This window comes from Triticum urartu, chromosome 5A, assembly GCF_056163025.1.
Source record: "Triticum urartu cultivar PI428250 chromosome 5A, HENAU_Tu73, whole genome shotgun sequence".
In the NCBI taxonomy this organism is placed as follows: domain Eukaryota; kingdom Viridiplantae; phylum Streptophyta; class Magnoliopsida; order Poales; family Poaceae; genus Triticum; species Triticum urartu.
This window is the reverse complement of record NC_141877.1, coordinates 214,685,556-214,706,854: the sequence shown is the minus strand read 5'-3', so window position 1 is coordinate 214,706,854 and position 21,299 is coordinate 214,685,556. Positions and strand designations below refer to the sequence as shown.

The window sequence follows — 21,299 nt, the reverse complement described above, 5'->3', positions numbered from 1 at the left end:
TAAATAAATTACTGTTGGGCAATTGATAGAACCTCAAATAATCATGATGATATCCAGTTAATGATCATTATATAGGCATCACGTCCAAGATTAGTAGACCGACTCCTGCCTGCATCTACTACTATTACTGCACACATCGACCGCTATCCAGCATCCATCTAGTGTATTAAGTTCATGGAGAAACGGAGTAATGCAATAAGAACGATGACATGATGTAGACAAGATCTATTTATGTAGAAATAGACCCCATCTTGTTATCCTTAATAGCAACGATACATATGTGTCGGTTCCCCTTCTATCACTGGGATCAAGCACCGTAAGATCAAACCCATCAAAAAAGAACATCTTCCCATGGCAAGAAAAATCGATCTAGTTGGCCTAACTAAACCAAAGATTCGAAGAAGAAATACGAGGCTATAAGTAATCACACATTTAAAAGATCAAAAAACTCAAATAACTTCCATGGATAAAAACATAGATCTGATCATAAACTCAAAGTTCATCGTATCCCAACAAACACACCGCAAAAAGAGTTACATCAAATAGATCTCCAAGAGACCATTGTATTGATATTCAAAAGAGAGAGAGGAAGCCATCTAGCTACTAACTATGGACCCATAGGTCTACAATGAACTACTCACACATCATCGGAGAGGCAGCAATGAGGATGATGAGCCCCTCCGTGATGGTGTCTAGATTGGATCTGTGGTTTCTGGAACTTGCAGCGGCTGGAATTGATTTTCGTCAACTCCCCTAGGGTTTATGGAATATTGGGGTATTTAAACCAATAATGAGGGTGGGCAACTCGCTCCTAGGAAGCTCCCCCGATTTGCACCTTCGTTGGCCGTTGGATCTTGGCCCGAACTTGTTTTGGACATTGGATCGCGATGCAGGTGTGTGTTATTACTTTTGATCGCACAGTTGTTTTTCCGCGTCCATGACTGGTGGGCTCGTTTGAGCTTTCTATTGGCTGGGTGAACTCCTAGCCAGTGCAAACGAGCATATCCTCACGCGTCATGCGTCTTCCTCTGCCCCAAACCCTACACCCCACCCCAACCCCTCTAGCAGCCACTGCCCCGCCCACGTTTCTCCTCCATCCCTCCTCTCTCTCCTCTCCTACCTCCTCGTTCGTGCGCGCACATCACCCAGCGCTCGCGCGCTCGCCTCCCGGACCAGCCGCCGCGCAGCTGGGGCTTGTCCACCACAGGTTTCCACGGGAAAGGAGCAGCAACGGGGTAGGGCCCAGGCGGCACACACTTCATGGGGAGAGGTGATGTGGTTGGATCTGGTGGTGCTAGGTCGGAGCTTGATCCCTCGCCTCCCAAACCAGTCGTCATCACGCCACTGGGCTCGTCCACCGCAGGTTTCCACGGGGAATCACCACAATAGAAGCACGCCTCCCTCCTTCCTCCTAGTTGCCAGAGCCGCTGCACCTCTCCTTCCTCCTCGCTCGCACCCCTGCCGTGGCGCGCATCCCTCCCCTTTCGATCCAATTTCATTCTTTTTTCATATGTTGGTTCGGTTGGCAAGAGACGTCTGTGGAGCTAATTTTTGTAGGTATTTTCGTCCTCACCAGTCACACATTTCCTAGGTTTGGTCAATGTCTCTAGAGCTAATGTATTATCCTTTGTTTTCTCATATATTTTCCTTCTTTGTTTTGTTTGATGATTTGCCAGGTTATGGGATTGGATCTCCCTTTTCTAAGATTCTTAGTTGATAAGTATATTGTGCGGAAAAGTCTCTACATAATGATGTTGTGCACATCCAAATCCAAGCAATGCAAGTGACCTAGCATTTCACTGGTGGTATGGTACATCTCATACAATTTCTGAATTCCAATACCGTTCCTGTGTAGCTGGATACTCCATGGGGCAAAGTTGAAGCTTTGTACATCACTTCTCTCCCTATTTATTAATGTTTCTTCATGTTTGGCTGTGATATGGGTTTCCATGTACTTGATAGATGCATTCCTTATCTTTATGTGTTCCATCTATGTATATATGTTTCTGCCCATATATGTATTTATGAGCTGACTCCATTTTTACTGCTTTTCTATGGCAATTTGAAAAGGACCCTTCCATGGTGCTCAGCCACCATCCAATTTTGAGGGAGAACAGGAGACCTCTATGAAAATGAGCGCCCTAGCGGCGAACCCAAGGATGTGCGGTGATTACGCCAGGTCTATGATCCAGTTCTTCTATTGGGTGAGCTTCTTCACTCTTCTTGTCAAGGAGATGTGTTCATGTCTAGCTAGGTTCCTACAAAGGGGATTCTTTTTGTTTCTTCAGTTGACCAGATGTTTGGATCTAGCTAGGCTTTCATATAGAAATTGTGTCCTCTTTTGAAGTTTGTTGGGTACCTCAGCTTAGTTTCTGCAAAGTGGATTTTTGTTTGTTACTGCTCAGGAGATGCTCTCGGATCTAGCTATATTCCTAGAAGTTTTTTGTTGGCTTTCTTAGTTTGTTTGGACCTAGATCTTTCCTCGTCGAGAAGGGGATAGATTTGTCCTGGAGCTCCGTTTCTCTTTATAGAGGAGTATTTTGTTCCTTTGCTTGATTTGGTGCCTGGCGTGGGTAACGGGGACAGGCGACCATGGACGGATTTTGGGGAGGCGCCAAGGTGAGCTTCCCAGCCGCTCTTCATCTCGTTCTCTCTACACACGTCTATGCAAGATTTCTGTAGGGCAAATGACCCCGTACCATGTAAGCATTTCCTTTTCATCATCATGGAGCGACATGGATTGGAAGAGGTGCCATTCATCAGTATTCAAACATTGCCATTCCTTTCTCAACATCACAAGAGGATACCTCTGCACCTAATGCACACCATTAGTTTGATATCTACTGTATTAGTGCAATTACTTATACACACCATTAACTGGTGTCCAGGGAGCCCTTCTAATTGGTGATCTATGTGTGTTTTCTTTTATTTTTTGCTATAGCAGCCTAGCAGGCATGGTTTAACCATAGGCTTCCAGTTACTCTATGTTTTGGGTGTCAAATAAATAGGCCGTTTTAGGCTATGCCTAACATTCTTTTTGTACTGTGCAAATAAATAACATCCATTTTAAACCATAGGCTACTCCCCCAATGGTGAAAATCCCCTATAGAATGGTTTTGGATGTCCTTTTAGAATCATTGGGCCTGTCAGTGGCTGAGTATCGAACCAAAGCATGCGAGGGTGGTTTGAAGTTATGAAGAAGCCCATTGTCGTTCAGATATGCACGCCTTTTTGTCATCCAATGTCTTTGCATTTAGGTCTATATTATTGATTTGGGTTTAGTTGTTTAGATCAAAACTGTAATCTTGCATGTAGATTGGACAGATTAATTCTCACTTTGAGGACTCCATTTTGTTGATCGAAATGTTTTTTCAAGTTCCCCAAGAACTTCGCTATGATGTTTTTCAAGTGCCTTTCCATGTCTTCTTATTTTGCTAATTCGGAGTCGAGTAGAGATATTATACTCCACCCTTTCTTATATTGTAAATAATTATCCCTCCTACTTCATTGTCTTAGTTTTTGTATAGATAACACTCACCTATTCCTTTGTTCTGTCAGGTGTTCACTCAATTCATGTGCTTGGGATTTGTTTTGATTGATGGACCTCAAAGCTGATGCAATAATGCATGAACTTGCCAAAAGGTACACATTGACATGGTTACTACATCTAAATCAATAAAAGAGCTTCTGATTAACCTATGAGAGGTTTCTAAGTACCTAAGAAATCACAGTGTACGGTTTATTGGCCTAATAAGTTCTATTTGAGTGTAAAACTAATAAGCATGTCCAAGGATGCATCTTTTTTATCAATTATGATAAGAGTGTAAATAGCATTGATGCTTGGTATAGAATGATTAACAAAACACTAAGTTGATGATCAGTATTTTGGTGTTACTTATTGTTTATCTTGGTCTCTACTGTTTATCTTGATTTACAATGCTGAAGGTGGCTGAAATGCACACTAATTGGTGTTATGTTCTGAAATTATGGTTCTGCCACATTAAAGATTGATCTATAATAATTGTATATGAAAATAAAGTCCTTTTCTATACAAATAACACTTGGTTTAAATCGGGAACTCGTGCCAAGGATTGAGTCATAGCTTTTGTATGCGTCCTATTACTATCACTCATACTTTTGTTTTCGGTACAGATATGTAAATGGTAGGCATTCTTATGCGTATCCGCTTCACTCTTCTTCCTTACATGACATGCAAGGTTATCATTAGTCTAGGTTAAAGCAATCATTGTGATCGGGCAGAACATCAACATTTGAGATGCAAATATGGACGTCCTAGAAAACCCATGCATATAATTTGATGGCAAAGATACCAGAGAACACATGAATGATGTTATCTTGATGATGGTGCCTTAAACTACTACACCTAGCGTATTTCAAATGCAATACCTGCCAATCTGGAGCTACCAAAAAAGTCCTATGTAGCTATACACCTCATGGCTTCAACAATTTTACTTGCAAATGCACTAACCATTAATTAATAATGACAATATTGATGCTCTCATCTTATAATATGCTCTTAAACCTGAAAAATACTATAATGAACATGTCTCATCCTTACCACCAGGACACTCTATTTATCAGGGTCGTTTCAGTTTTCAAGTCTCATCAGTGAGGTACATGGATGGATGGTGTCGTCACTACTCCGCTACCCATGTTTTGGTTGTTTTGGTCCATAGTCGAGGCAAGGTTAGATCTGTTCTGATTGCTAGCCAGTTTGTGGGGTTTTCCTTTGGATCTCATCATAAAAAATGCGGTTTTAATACAGTTTGTACCGCAATATCCTGCTGGTTTGTTTCATGCTTGATTGAGTGCTCATGTCCATTGGTTCATATCCATGTTTGTAAGGCTTTATTGATCCATTAACATGTCTTTCTTCAGTTAAATGGGGTTCTAATCCGGTTTGTACAGAAATATCGTTGTTGAGTACCATGATCCCGTCGGTTAAGTGCACTTCTAATTCTGAATTGTGCTTGCTGAGTGCCTTCTTTTTTACTACCTTTCATTGGTGTATATGCAAGCTATAGAGGTTTGTTGAACAATCTGGTTATAGCTTTATTCTCTTATTTTCTTGCTCATTGCAATGATGTTTTAGTTACTAGAAATATAAACAGGCCATGTGAAAATAAGCAAGCTTCTTTGGGATATATTTTTGTGACACTGTGTTTTGTACAACAAAAGCATTTTCCTGCTATGTAAAAAAGATTTCGTGTCGGACGCGGAGTAACTGAGCGCGAGCTCAGATGTGCTCGATATCGAGGTCGTCGGTTAGCGCTTCTGGATCGGAGCCATTTTTTATACGTGCGGTTGCGGTGTGCCAGAAAATGAATACTGTTGGGGAATACGTACGCGGCTGTGCTGGGTGGTAGATGGCCGCCCACTGTCGGCGAGGTGAGTCATGGATCAGAATCGGCTATGCCATCTGATCCGTGACTCGGGAAGTTCACTTCCCGTGTACTGGTTGCAGGAGCTAAAGTTTTCTCGCCCAGTGCATGGATCATTTGGAAGCTGAGGACTGTAGGATAGAGGCCAGGAGCGCCGACGGCCACGGACAATGGTATTTCTGATGCAGACGTGATGTCTACTACACAACCTTCTTCTTATAGACGTTGTTGGGCCTCCAAGTGCAGAGGTTTGTAGGACAGTAGCAAATTTCCCTCAAGTGGATGACCTAAGTTTTATCAATCCGTAGGAGGCGTAGGATGAACATGGTCTCTCTCAAGCAACCCTGCAACCAAATAACAAAGAGTCTCTTGTGTCCCCAACACACCCAATACAATGGTAAATTGCATAGGTGCACTAGTTCGGCGAAGAGATGGTGATACAAGTGCAATATGGATGGTAGATAAAGGTATTTGTAATCTGAAATTATAAAAACAGCAAGGTAACTAATGATAAAAGTGAGTGTAAATGGTATTGCAATGGTGGGAAATAAGGCCTAGGGTTCATACTTTCACTAGTGCAAGTTCCCTCAACAATACTAACATAATTGGATCACATAACTATCCCTCAACATGCAACAAAGAGTCACTCCAAAGTCACTAATAGCGGAGAACGAACGAAGAGATTATGGTAGGGTACGAAACCACCTCAAAGTTATTCTTTCCAATCAATCCGTTGGGCTATTCCTATAAGTGTCACAAACAGCCCTAGAGTTCGTACTAGAATAACACCTTAAGACACAAATCAACCAAAACCCTAATGTCACCTAGATACTCCAATGTCACCTCAAGTATCTGTGGGTATGATTATACGATATGCATCACACAATCTCAGATTCATCTATTCAACCAACACAAAGGACCTCAAAGAGTGCCCCAAAGTTTCTATCGGAGAATCACAACGAAAACGTGTGCCAACCCCTATGCATAGGTTCATGGGCGGAACCCGCAAGTTGATCACCAAAACATACATCAAGTGAATCACGTGATATCCCGTTGTCACCACAGATATCCACGGCAAGACATACATCAAGTGTTCTCAAATCTTTAAAGACTCAATCCGATAAGATAACTTCAAAGGGGAAACTCAATTCATTACAAGAGAGTAGATGGGGGAAGAAACATCATAGGATCCAAATATAATAGCAAAGCTCACGATACATCAAGATCGTATCATCTCAAGAACATGAGAGAGAGATCAAACACATAGCTACTGGTACATACCCTCAGCCCCGAGGGAGAACTACTCCTTCCTCATCATGGAGAGCACCGGGATAATGAAGATGGCCACCGGGGAAGGATTGCCCCCTCAGGTAGGGTGCCAGAACAGGTCTAGATTGGTTTTCGGTGGCTACGGAGGCTTATGGCGGCGGAACTCCCGATCTATTATGCTCAATGATGTTTTTAGGGTATATGGAGATATATAGGCGGAAGAAGTACGTCAGGGGGGCCACGAGGGGCTCACGAGGGTGGAGGGCGCGCCCAGGGGGGTGGGCGCGCCCCCTTCCTCGTGAACTCCTCGCAGATCCCCTAACGTGCACTCCAAGTCTTCTGGGCTTCTTTCCTTCCAAAAATGAGTTCCGTGAAGTTTCAGGTCAATTGGACTCCGTTTTATTTTCCTTTTCTTCGAAACCCTAAAACAGGGTAAAAACAAAAACTGGCACTAGGCTCTGGGTTAATAGGTTAGTCCCAAAAATGATATAAAAGTGTATAATAAAGCACATAAACATTCAAAATAGTAGATAATATAGCATGGAGAAATCAAAAATTATAGATACGTTGGAGACGTATCCGCATCCCCAAGCTTAATTCCTGCTCGTCCTCGAGTAGGTAAATGATAAAAATAGAATTTTTGATGCAGAGTGCTACTTGGCATAATTTCAGTGTGATTATTCTTAATTGTGGTATGAATATTCAGATACATAAGATTCAAGACAAAAGCTCATATTGACATAAAAATGATAATACTTCAAGCATACTAACTAAGCAATTATGTCTTCTCAAAATAACATGGCCAAAGAAAGTTCATCCCTATAAAATCATTTAGTTTAGTCATGTTTCATTTTCGTCACAGAAGAATGCTCTCATCATGCACAACCCCGATGACAAGCCAAGCAATTGTTTCATACTTTAGTAATCTCAAACTCATAAACTTTCACGCAATACATGAGCACGAGCCATGGATATAGCACTATGGGTGGAATAGAATATAATGAGGGGGTTATGTGGAGAAGACAAAAAGGAGAAAGTCTCACATCAACGAGGCTAATCAATGGGCTATGGAGATGCCCACCGATTTATGTTAATGCAAGGAGTAGGGATTGCCATGCAACGGATGCACTAGAGCTATAAATGTATGAAAGCTCAACAAAAGAAACTAGTGGGTGCGCATCCAACTTGCTTGCTCACGAAGACCTAGGGCACTTGAGGAGGCCCATTGTTGGAATATACAAGCCAAGTTCTATAATGAAAAATTCCCACTAGTATATGAAAGTGATAACATGAGAGACTCTCTACTATGAAGATCATGGTGCTACTTTGAAGCACAAGTGTGGTAAAAGGATAGTAACATTGTCCCTTCTCTCTTTTTCTCTCATTTTTTGGGCCTTTTCTTTTTTTATGGCCTTTCTCTTTTTTTTGGGCCTTCTCTTTTTTTATGGCCTTTCTCTTTTTTTTATTCCTCACTTGGGACAATTCTCTAATAATGATGATCATCACACTTCTATTTATTTACAACTCAATGATTACAACTCGATACTAGAACAAACATGACTCTATATGAATGCCTCCGGCGGTGTACCGGGATATGCAATGAATCAAGAGTGACATGTATGAAAGAATTATGAATGGTGGCTTTGCCACAAATACAATGTCAACTACATGATCATGCTAAGCAATATGACAATTATGAATGTGTCATGATGAACGGAATGATGGAAAGTTGCATGGCAATATATCTCGGAATGGCTATGGAAATGCCATAATAGGTAGGTCTGGTGGCTGTTTTGAGGAAGATATAAGGAGGTTTATGTGTGAAAGAGCGTATCATATCACGGGGTTTGGATGCACCGGCGAAGTTTGCGCCAACTCTCGATGTGAGAAAGGGCAATGCACGGTACCGAAGAGTCTAGCAAGGATGGAAGGGTGAGAGTGCGTATAATCCATGGACTCAACATTAGTCATAAAGAACTCACATACTTATTGCAAAAGTCTACAAGTCATCAAAAACCTCGGCACTACGCGCATGCTCCTAGGGGGATAGATTGGTAGGAAAAGACCATCGCTCGTCCCCGACCGCCACTCATAAGGAGGACAATCAAATAACACCTCATGTTTCAAATTTGTTACACAACATTTACCATACGTGCAGGCTACGGGACTTGCAAACTTCAACACAAGCACTTCTCAAATTCACATTTACTCAACTATCACGACTTTGATATTATTACCTCCATATCTCAAAACAATCATCAAGCATCAAACTTCTCTTAGTATTCAATACTCTATATGAAAGTTTTTGCTAATCTTGTATACCTAGCATATTAGGATTTTAAGAAAATTACCATGCTATTTAAGACTCACAAAATAATATAAGTGAAGCACGAGAGTTCATCTATTTCTTCAAAATAAAACTACCACCATGCTCTAAAAGATATAAGTGAAGTACTAGAGCAAACAACAAACTACTCCGAAAGATATAAGCGAAGATCAATGAGTAGTCGAATAATTATGCAACTATGTGAAGACTCTCTAACATTTAATAATTTCAGATCTTGGTATTTTATTCAAACAGCAAGCAAAACAAAAGTAAATAAAATGACGCTCCAAGCAAAACACATATCATGTGGCGAATAAAAATATAGCTCCAAGTAAAGTTACCGATGAACGAAGACGAAAGAGGGGATGCCTTCCAGGGCATCCCCAAGCTTAGGCTCTTGGCTATCCTTGAATATTACCTTGGGGTTCCTCGGGCATCCCCAATATTAGGCTCTTGCCACTCCTTATTCCATAGTCCATCGAATCCTTACCCAAAACTTGAAAACTTCACAACACAAAACTTAACAGAAAACTCGTAAGCTCCGTTAGTATAATAAAATAAATCACCACTTCAAGGTACTGTAATAAACTCATTATTTATTTATATTGGTGTTAAACCTACTGTATTCCAACTTCTCTATGGTTTATAAACTATTTTACTAGCCATAGATTCATCGAAATAAGCAAACAACACACGAAAAGCAGAATCTGTCAAAAACAGAACAGTCTGTAGTAATCTGAATCAAACGTACACTTATGGAACTCATAAAATTCTCAAATAAATTGCTGGACCTGAGGAATTTATCTATTAATCATCTTCAAAAATAATTAACTAAATATCACTTTCCAAATAAACATGGCAGCAATTCTCGTGAGCGCTAAAGTTTCTCTTTTTTTACAGCATGATCAACAAGACTTTCCCCGAGTCTTCCCAAAGGTTCTACTTGGCACAAACACTAATTAAAAGCATAAAACCACATCTAAACAGAGTCTAGATGAATTATTTATTACTAAACAGGAACAACAAGCAAGGAACAAAAATAAAATTTGGTTGCCTCCCCACAAGCGCTATCGTTTAACGCCCCTAGCTAGGCATGATGATTTCAATGATGCTCACATAAAGGATAAGAATTGAAACATAAAGAGAGCATCATGAAGAATATGACTAGCACATTTAAGTCTAACATGATTCCTATTCATAGGGATTTTGTGAGCAAACAACTTATGGGAACAATAATCAACTAGCATAGGAAGGCAAAACAAGCATAACTCCAAAACTTTAAGCACATAGAGAGGAAACTTGGTATTATTGCAATTCCTACAAGCATATGTTCCTCCATCATAATAGTTTTCAGTAGCATCATGAATGAATTAAACAATATAACCAGAACCTAAAGCATTATTTTCATGATCTACAAGCATAGAAATTTTACTACTCTCCACATAAGCAAAATTCTTCTCATTTGGGATAGTGGGAGTATCATAAGAGACTTGGATACTATAAATTCTTTCCACATTAAAGGAGTAATGTTCAGAAAATGGGTAACCACAATCTTGAAAAGTTTTATAAATATAATCCTCACTACTTTTTATAGCATATGTATCATCACAATAATTATCATAAGTAGGAGGCATGTTGTTATCATTATAAATTTGCATATCAAAACTGGGGATACTAAAAATATCATCTTCATTAAGCGTAGCATCCCCAAGCTTGGGACAAACATTAATTGCAGTAAATATATTATCAAAAACATCATCTTCATCAAACATAGCATCCCCAATCTTGGGCATTTTCATATTATAAGCATAATCACTCTCATCATTAATAATATGGATAGCACCAATAGTATAGCAATTATCATATTCTTCCACGCAAGTGCCAAAAAGATTTTCAAGATCATAAGAAGCATCATTATCTTCCACAATTATATTTTCATGAGGCACAATATTAATAGGAGCAGCATTATTTGGGAGAGATATCTTTTTACCTCTCTTCCTTTTTCTTTTCTTCTTCTTCACCACATCATATGTGGGTTCAATCCTCTTTTTGGAGCTCCTTATTAATGAGATTGGTTGAATAGGAGGCTCCTCCTCGTTACCTGATTCATCATAAGAATAATAGGAGGATATTGGGAAGTCTCTTCCCTTTCATTAGTATTCTCTTCATCTTCTATTTGTTTTATTTTCTTTATGTAGTTGGCAATATAAGGATTTTCAATGAAATTCACCGCATATAAATTTCCTCTAGGTCAAAATGAAGAACTCTATCAAGGGCAAATTTTGGAATACCCTTAGTTATACGTTTCATTTCTTCGTAGCCCATAAGCAAACTAAGTTCATTATAATGTGCAAGAGAAATCAAGTCATCACAATTTTTGGACACGATTAGATCATGAAACAATTTGCATCGGATAATTAAATGACCACGTTCATTACAAAGCTCACAAGTATGGCCAAGATAATTTAAATTTTTAGCACAATCATCTAGCTCTTCTTGCAACAATTTAGTTTATAAGTACTTATGCTTCTTGCAATATCTATCTTCTCTATTTGGTGTGTACTTACAAACCCAATGCATTCCACAAAAATTGACATGTTTATAGGAGACATTTTCATCATAACTAGTGCAATCATCATTAGTATCATGGACATTCAAAGAATTCATACTAACAAAATTGCAATCATGATCATCATTCAAAGATTTAGTGCCAAACATTTTATAGATTTCTTCTTCTAGCACTTGAGCACAATTTTCCTTTCCATCATACATATGAAAAATATTAAAAAGGTGAAGCGTATGAGACAAACTTAATTCCATTGTTTTGTAATTTTCTTTTATAAACTAAACTAGTGATAAAACAAGAAACTAAAAGACTCGATTGCAAGATCTAAAGATATACCTTCAAGCGCTAACCTCACCGGCAACGGCGCCAGAAAAGAGCTTGATGTCTACTACACAACCTTCTTCTTGTAGACGTTGTTGGGCCTCCAAGTACAGAGGTTTGTAGGACAGTAGCAAATTTCCCTCAAGTGGATGACCTAAGTTTTATCAATCCGTAGGAGGCGTAGGATGAACATGGTCTCTCTCAAGCAACCCTGCAACCAAATAACAAAGAGTCTCTTGTGTCCCCAACACACCCAATACAATGGTAAATTGTATAGGTGCACTAGTTCGGCGAAGAGATGGTGATACAAGTGCAATATGGATGGTAGATAAAGGTATTTGTAATCTGAAATTATAAAAACAGCAAGGTAACTAATGATAAAAGTGAGTGTAAATGGTATTGCAATGATGGGAAATAAGGCCTAGGGTTCATACTTTCACTAGTGCAAGTTCCCTCAACAATACTAACATAATTGGATCACATAACTATCCCTCAACATGCAACAAAGAGTCACTCCAAAGTCACTAATAGCGGAGAACGAACGAAGAGATTATGGTAGGGTACGAAACCACCTCAAAGTTATTCTTTCCAATCAATCCGTTGGGCTATTCCTATAAGTGTCACAAACAGCCCTAGAGTTCGTACTAGAATAACACCTTAAGACACAAATCAACCAAAACCCTAATGTCACCTAGATACTCCAATGTCACCTCAAGTATCCGTGGGTATGATTATACGATATGAATCACACAATCTCAGATTCATCTATTCAACCAACACAAAGGACCTCAAAGAGTGCCCCAAAGTTTCTATCGGAGAATCACGACGAAAACGTGTGCCAACCCCTATGCATAGGTTCATGGGCGGAACCCGCAAGTTGATCACCAAAACATACATCAAGTGAATCACGTGATATCCCATTATCACCACAGATATCCACGGCAAGACATACATCAAGTGTTCTCAAATATTTAAAGACTCAATCCGATAAGATAACTTCAAAGGGGAAACTCAATTCATTAAAAGAGAGTAGAGGGGGAAGAAACATCATAGGATCCAAATATAATAGCAAAGCTCACGATACATCAAGATCGTATCATCTCAAGAACACGAGAGAGAGAGAGAGATCAAACACATAGCTACTGGTACATACCCTCAAACCCGAGGGAGAACTACTCCCTCCTCGTCATGGAGTGCACCGGGATGATGAAGATGGCCACTGGGGAAGGATTCCCCCTCCAGCAGGGTGCCGAAACGGGACTAGCTTGTTTTTCGGTGGCTACTGAGGCTTCTGGCGGCAGAACTCCCAATTTATTGTGCTCACGGATGTTTTAGGGTATATGGAGATATATAGGCGGAAGAAGTATGTCAGGGGGGCACGAGGGGCTCACGAGGGTGGAGGGCGCGCCCAGGGGGGTGGGCGTGCCCCCCTGCCTCGTGACCTCCTCGCAGATCCCCCGACGTGCACTCCAAGTCTTCTGGGCTTCTTTCCTTCCAAAAATGAGTTCTGTGAAATTTCAGGTCAATTGGACTCCGTTTGATTTTCCTTTTCTTCGAAACCCTAAAACAGGGTAAAAATAGAAACTGGCACTGGGCTCTGGGTTAATAGGTTAGTCCCAAAAATGATATAAAAGTGTATCATAAAGCCCATAAACATTCAAAATAGTAGATAATATAGCATGGAGCAATCAAAAATTATAGATACGTTGGAGACGTATCAAGACGGTTTGCAGGTACTTGGATCTTTGCTTTTCTGGCGATGCCATCTCCATTTTTAGGCCTCTGGCTTAGCTGATGCAGAGGGTGCCTTTTTTCCAAGTTTCAGATCCACTCTCCTTGAGCTAGGAAGACTTTGTGCCTGCCCCTATGGTTGTGAATGGCCCTGCGGTGACGGATTTTGAGGTGGCACATCATGCGGAGCGCGAGGCGGCGCAACATCGGATGGCGGACAGGGGCAAAGCACAAATCTTCTTGGCGAAGGAGGCGGCAGCCGACAAAAGGGACAGCCGCCGCTAGAGCTGTCAACGATGAAGATGAATCCCCAAGCGCCGGGATGGAACACGGGTTAGTCAAGAACAAGCTGCATCCCATCATATATTCAGGGATTTAGGAAACAAACCTAAACATGACTGAAGAAATTGTACAGTTAGAACAAGTGTTGATTACTCACTGCATTGTGGAAATTCATGTTGTATGTGCTTGTGTTTGCAGGCTGATTGCTCTATGCATTCAGAAAATTCATATTTGCAGGCTAATTCCTCTCTGCATTCAGAAAATTCATGCCATATGTGCCTGTGTTTGCAGGTTGACTGCTCTCTGCATCCGTAAAATTGATGCTATATGTAGCTGTTTTGCGGGCTTAGGATTGGTGCCGCTGCTCCTAGCAGAACACCATGCCCAAATCGTATCAGTGCGATCGAGAAGGCAGCCAGATGCTCGCAGAGAACCTAGCTGAAAACGTGATCACACTGGTTCTTGGTCCTACTTTCAACTCTTAGGGAGAGGTCTACAACATCTATAATTTGTACTCATGGGAGAAGGGGTTTGGCATCTGGTATGGGAAGAGCCGGCTAAATGCCGAGATGGCAAAGTGCATCCAGGAGATAGTGTGTGGGTGCTCGGTGAGTAGTAAAATTTGCTTCTGGTGGTTTCTGATCAATAATTTCAGTTTGGTTCGGGACTACTTCTAATGTTGTTAATTGATAACATGTTGCAGGGTGAAGCTGGTGTTGAGAACACAAGGTCTTGGAGATGACAAGTTTGAAACTTTGAATGCGAGTGTGGTCAGTATGCTCACATGGGCACATAGTGAAGAGCGAGAGTCTGATCCTGCATAGCAGCACGCACAAAGTGGGCATCCACACCGATGTGCTTGGTGAGCTCATGCTTCACCGGGTCACGCGCAATACTGATAGCACCGGTACTGTCTGATAGTAAGGGAGTCGACGTAGCAGCAGACACACCAAAATCCTCAAGTAGCCACCGTAACCAGATCACCTCAGCCGTCAACATAGCGCAACTCGGCCTCTGTACTCGAGCGAGAAACTACAGTCTATTTCTTTGTCTTCCAGGCAATAAGAGAGCCACCAAGAAAAACACAATAAGCAGACAGCGAGCGTTGATCAGAGGGATCACTAGCCTAGGTAGCATCAGAGTAAGCCTAGAGCTCAAGAGAACTGGAGCGAGGAAAGAAAAGGCGATGAGAGATCGTGCCATGAAGATAGCGTAGAACACAGAGGAGGTGACTATAGTGGAAAGAGGTGGGGGCTGAAACAAACTGACTTAGGATGTGGACATGATAGGAGATGTCAGGACGCGTAACAGCAAGATAGACAAGGCTGCCAACAAGGTGAAGATAGCAAGTGGGATTAGGAAGAGGGTCACCATTAGAGGCACGAAGCTGAACGTTGAGATCCATAGGAGTCACAACAGTGCGGTCATCATCGAGAGCAGCACGAGCAAGAAGATCCTGAATATATTTTTCTTGGGAGATGTAGAAGCCATCAAAGGTCGAGGAGATCTCAATCCCAAGAAAATAGCGAAGTGGACCAAGATCAGTCATGAGGAACTGGTCACGAAGGCGAGCCTTAACAAAGGCAATGTACTTAGAGTCGTCACCAGTGATGATCATGTCATCAACATAGAGAAGGAGAAGAGTGCGACCACGAGGAGACGTGTGAACAAACAACGCGGGATCATGATCATTGGGCAAGAAACCAGCGGCAGTTACCACAGAGGCAAAGCGCTCAAACCGCCCATAGAAGGAGCGCCGAAGTCGGCAGACCATACCATCAGGGGCATAGTACCCTGACAGTGGCTGCATATAGACCTCCTCACGCAACTCGCCATTGAGAAATGCATTCTGGACATCAAGCTGAGAGATAGACCAATGACGAACAGAAGCCACAGCAAGGGGAGTGCGGATAGTGGTCATGTGGGCCACAGGAGCAAAGGTCTCATCATAATCGCGCCCCTGCTCCTGCTGAAAATTGCGGGCCACAAGACGAGCCTTGTAGCGCTCAAGAGAACCATCAGAACATGTCTTAACCTTGTAGACCCACTTGTAGGTGATGGGATGGACACCGGAAGGGAGGGGAACCAAATCCCATGTGCCTGAGCACTCGAGGGCAGCAAGCTCTTTGGCCATCGCAAGTTGCCATTCAGGCTGAGGCATGGCAGTCCGATAGGAAGTGGGCTCGGCAAGAACAGAGAGACCGTACCGATCAGGATAGTAGCAAACAGGCGAGGGGAGAGGCCGAGCACGGAGGTTATGAATCGGGGGAGGCGTGAAAGGAGGGGCACCAGAGGTGGAAGGCGCGTCAGGGGAAGCATCCTCAGAACGAGGGCGACGAGTATAGTGGAGAGGGAACGGTGAGAGAGGGCGATGGACTGGAGATGATGGTGGAGGGGTGGTGGAGGAGGATGGGTAAGATGGTGTCGGTGGTGAAGGAGAAGGAAAGAGAGGTGCAGGAGGAGGAGGTGAAACATGAGGCACATAGTGGGGTGTATCGGGGAGAAGAAGAAAAGAAATATCATCCACAGAGAAGCTCAAGGAAGAAGGACGTGGGTAGTAAGAGCGAGACTCATCAAAAGTCACATCAAGCGAGATGCGCAATCACCGACCAAGAGGATCCCAACAGCGATAGCCCTTGTGCTCATCACTGTAGCCAAGGAAAACACACTCAACCGGCTGAGCAGTCAGTTTGGTGCGTTCTCGCGGTGCAAGAAGGACATAGCACACACATCCAAACATACGGAGAGCTGAGTAGTCAGGAGAGCGACTAGTGAGACACTCCATAGGAATACCACCCTGCGGAGCAGTCGATGGCTGAATGTTGATGAGATAGGTGGATGCGGAAACAGCCTCAGCCCAAAAGTGCGGTGGAAGGGAAGCGGCAATCATCAGCGCACGGGCTCTCAAGTAGGTGACAATGCTTACGTTCGGCAACGCCATTCTGAGCATGAGCACTAGGAAATGAGAACTGGGTAAGAGTACCCTATTCCACAAGAAAACCACGCAACAACTGAGAGATAAACTCACCAGCGGAGTCAGCACGAAAAGTACGAATGAGCATGGAAAACTGGGTGTGAACCATGGCAGCAAAGCATTTGTATATGGAGAGAACCTCGCTATGAGATTTCATGAAGTAGAGCCAAGTGTAGCGAGAGAAAGCATCAATAAACAAAATATAGTAGCGATGTCCATCTTTTGAATCAAAGGGAGCAGGACCCCGGACATCAGAATGAACTAAGTCAAAAGGACACTGAGACACTAACTCACTGGTAGGATAAGGTAACTGGGTCTGTTTTCCATGTCTGCAACCATTACAATGTAAAGAAACATCTCCGGATACAGACCCTAAGAGGCCCTGATGGACTAAAGAAGACAAGCAAGAGCCACAAATATGACCAAGGCGATGATGCCACTGCTGGAAGGACGCAAACGAGGAGGCAACAAGAGCATGGGAGCTGACAGAAGTGGTGGCACCGGAAGGAACACAAAGCCAGTCAACCTCTCAAAGGCCCTCTGACTCACGGCACCGGGGGTCAGCACCAACCAAAGCCTTGGTGCGACAATCCTGAATGGAGCAAGAGTCGGTATCAAGAATGGCACGACAACCAGAATCAGTAAGTTGGGCAGCGGAAAAAAGATTCATGGTAAGACAAGGAACATGTGAAAAACTAGGAACAGAGAAAGACGGAGTGGAAAGAAGACCATGACTAGCAATAGGAAGAGGTGTACCATCAGCGGTAAGAACATTAACAGGCGAATCAAGAGGTTGGAGAGAAGACAACACGGAAGAATCAGAAGACATATGAAATGAGGCTCCAGAATCCAGAACCCACAAAGATGTACCTGACTGTGTAGATGCCTGCGGTGGTGGAGAAGTGGATGCAATCACCGCAGCAGCGGAAACGGTCATTGAAGAGCCTGAGGAAGCCAAGAGACGCTTGAGCCTCACAATGTCCTGGTCAGTGAGTGACGGTGTCGAGGAAGATCCAGGAGTCCCACTAGAAGAGGAGCGCCTCTGGTCTCGCTTCTTCTCACGGCAATCAGACTCTGGATGACCTGGCCGAGAGTAGTAGCCACAGAAGGTGTCACGGCGTGACCGGCCCCTCTCAGCATAAGAAGGGCAACCCACCCCCCTGAAGGTGTGGGTAGGAGCGGTGAGCCGAGCAGACGACACAGGAGCCTGAGCAGCCAACACAGACGAAACCACCAGCAACCCAGCAGAGCGAAGGCGGGTATCCAGCACAAAGCTCGGCAGGCACCTCCGAGAGAGGAACACGACCACGAGTAAGCAAGTGAGACCTCCTGGGCTCAAACTCAGAGTGGAGACGAGATAAGAACTCATGAACCCGCTGAAAATCCAAGTCAGACCGCGTAGTCTGACAGCAACAGCAAGTGCCACAAACAACTGTCCGCAGTGAGTCAAGCTGACGCCAGATGGCAGAGCACTATGAATAGAACTCATCAACAGACGAGTTACTCTACTGAAGAGCATGCTCCTGACGCACCACAGAGAGGTAGAGAGCATCGCCAGAGGGCTGATAGCGGTGACAAATATAGGACCACATCGCTGCAACAGTGCCAAGGCCCATGAACTCCGAAGCAAATTGAGGGAGGACACTCACAGTGAGAACAGCAGCAGCTCGAGCATCATCATTGCACCACTGAGTGTAAGTAGACAGATCATCCCGGTAGACAAAGAGAGCATCAGAATATGTGGATACCTGCTGATCATAGGCATCAACGGCAGCATCATCAAGAGCCTTGGCTGCATCCCAATCAGCCTGAGAAGCATCAGTAGCAAGCACCGGCGGTACTGGCAGAATAGGAGCCACCGGAGCAACAGGGCAGGGCGGACATGGTACCTCACCAGAGAGAACACCCCACAGGAGGAGCCCGTGCATATGGATACGCATGAATCCCACAAACTCAGCATAATTTGTGCCATCGAAGATCACCGAGCACCAAGGAACAACCACATAGCCAGACGAAGACATGCTGATTCTCTCCTTTTTTGTCAACGGGAACAGAAAATCCCGATCAGGATCAGGGAATCGAGTACCCGCTCGCTCGCTGGGGGAAGCGCTCGCTCGCGGGAGGGTCAGCGTCAACTACGTCGGGTCAACCAGCCCGAGCCCCAGCCAGAGAGGAGAGGAAGAGCGCAAGGTTGAGCTCGAGCAGGGGCGCTCGAGGCGAGGGCCGGCCAAGCACGGGACAAGAAGTCCCCGACCGGATCTGAGGCGAGGAAGTCAAAGTGGAGCAAGAAGCAGCAGTAGCCAGCCGGTCAGGAGGCGGCGTCGGGCCGGAGGAAGAAGAGCCTGGCGGCGGGCGGGATGAGGCAGACCAGCGGGAAGCGCCGCCGGGCCAGCAGCTTTAGGCGGGACGGGGCGGACCGATGTGAAACAGCGGCGGTCCAGCAGGCAGCAGCTGCAGCCAGGCCGAATCCAGGCTTCGGGCGGGACGAGGAGCGGCAACCGGGCTAGATCTGGATTGGGAGAGAAGCTAGCACGGAGTTGCAGCGTGCGGGAGAGAAGGGAACCTAACATCTGATACCATGTTGGATAATGAGCAACTAACTCTTTACTGAGGGCCAAAGGCCATTACATATACATGTGTGGTAAAGTGCAGGGAACCCCTTATACAATGGGGATATACCGAAAAGAGACTATACACATCTAACACATGCAAATGCATCCATTGTGGTTCAGTTTTTCATCCTGGCTGTTGGGGACGATTGTGTCTCTACTGTTGCTTGTTCATTGGTGCATAATATGTAATGGCAGTAACTCAGGAGGTTGCATTGCTGGTAAGTGTAAGCATGCCGCAGGTTGCGCGCTCACGATGTTTCCATCTGATTTGAATTTCAAAACACTAGAGCATGAGAAGTAGATGCTGTCTTACATAAACGGGAGCAGAGTAGCCGCTGGAGTTTGTCTCACCTCCAGCAATTGCTGGGGAGCAAATTGGCGTGGCTCCTTCAAAGCTATCTGGATCTGGATCGACCATAACAGAGTTTGATGCGAACTCGAAGCTATGCGTACTATCAGCAGAGATAGGTTTCTGATTGCTTGTGTCGACTACGTTTGGACTATCTTGAAATAATAGTTGTCCCTCTGTTTTCAGGTTCGAGGTAGCTCTGAGAGTACCATGAACCAAGCTATAGGATCAGAGCTTGAGATCAGCTGGATCTTCCGGTGTTTATGCTCCATCTGATCATATATGCATCACGTTCTGGCAGGAGCGTCTTAGTTTGGATCTTCTCCTTCGCTGCATATGGCTGCTGAATGTTTTTTTTGGGATTTTTTTATAGAAGGGTGGCTGATGAATGTTAGTGTTTTGCAGGGAGGGGGCAGACGGGATGAACACGAACCTTGCAGGATACAATTGGTAGCTGCGTTAGTCCAGAATCTGGTGTCTCACGGCCCATCTCGTCAATCAAATTATGAGCCGCTGTGGTGGAGGCGTGGGCCATCGGCCTGTTTATTAATATAAATACCTGATATATACCTGGGCCTATACCGTGTGCGTTGGCAATCTCGAGAGGAACAAAGGGGGAGGATATCGAGGGCACATGTGCTCGAGCACAGAACAACACTTTTGTTTCGTGTCCAAAATCTTACTGAACTCACAGTTTGTTACCTATATTACTGGTTTGCATGCTTTAAGAAGGTGATTATAAAATGTTTGCATTCATATCTCTGGCCATTTGCGATGATTTTTTTTTGTTAATTGCCCATGCCTTATTTCAGAAAACCAAATCTGCACCATGCCCACCTGCAACTTCCGTAGGGTTGTTCGGTCACTTAGAGAACTTCTGGTGGCCATAAGAAATCTTAGTTGCTCACTGCAATAATATGAATGTATGCAGTTTCCCTCTTTGCGTGCGTGCTTCTGTATCTTTCCTGGTATGTTCTCAATCTCCGGAATTGTCATATTAGGCATGTAGTTTATTTTAATTTATGTATCTTGATGCATCGGATGTAATACTTCCTCTGTTCCTAAATACAAGTCTTTCTAAAGATTTCAATATGGACTACATACGGATGTATATAGACATATTTTAGAGTGTAGATTCATTCATCTTGCTTCGTATGTAGTTCATATTGTGGAATATCTAAGAAGGCTTATATTTAGGAACGGATGGAGTAGTAAACTACAAGGCCTAATTTTCTGAGTGAAAGAATAGATGCACACTTGCCCTTTTGTTGCTTTCGATAGGTTGCTAGATGATACATTTGTTGTTTTACGCTAGATTTAGATCTAGTTTATTTGAGATGTGTTTGAAATGTATATTTAGAATAAAGATAATACTGCATTTCTCTTGGGACCTTAGTTTTGGCTCTATCCTTGCTTATAATCAAATGTGCGCCATGTCGGCACTTCATATTTCATGCGCATGAAAAA

The 21,299-nt window shown here is 43.5% G+C and overlaps 1 long non-coding RNA gene across 2 annotated transcripts; it reads left to right on the top strand.

The window, feature by feature from the left end:
• Positions 1-1,041: 1,041 nt before the first annotated feature.
• LOC147970828 (uncharacterized) lies at positions 1,042-20,978 on the top strand. 2 transcript variants are annotated; one of them, XR_015604310.1, is made up of 7 exons: positions 1,042-1,557; positions 1,677-2,204; positions 3,559-3,642; positions 4,603-13,948; positions 14,189-14,505; positions 14,601-14,759; positions 20,238-20,978. It is a non-coding gene; the product is annotated as an uncharacterized LOC147970828 (long non-coding RNA). The 2 variants fall into 2 exon arrangements; XR_015604309.1 differs by having other exon boundaries at positions 20,019-20,978.
• The last annotated feature ends 321 nt before the right edge of the window (positions 20,979-21,299 follow it).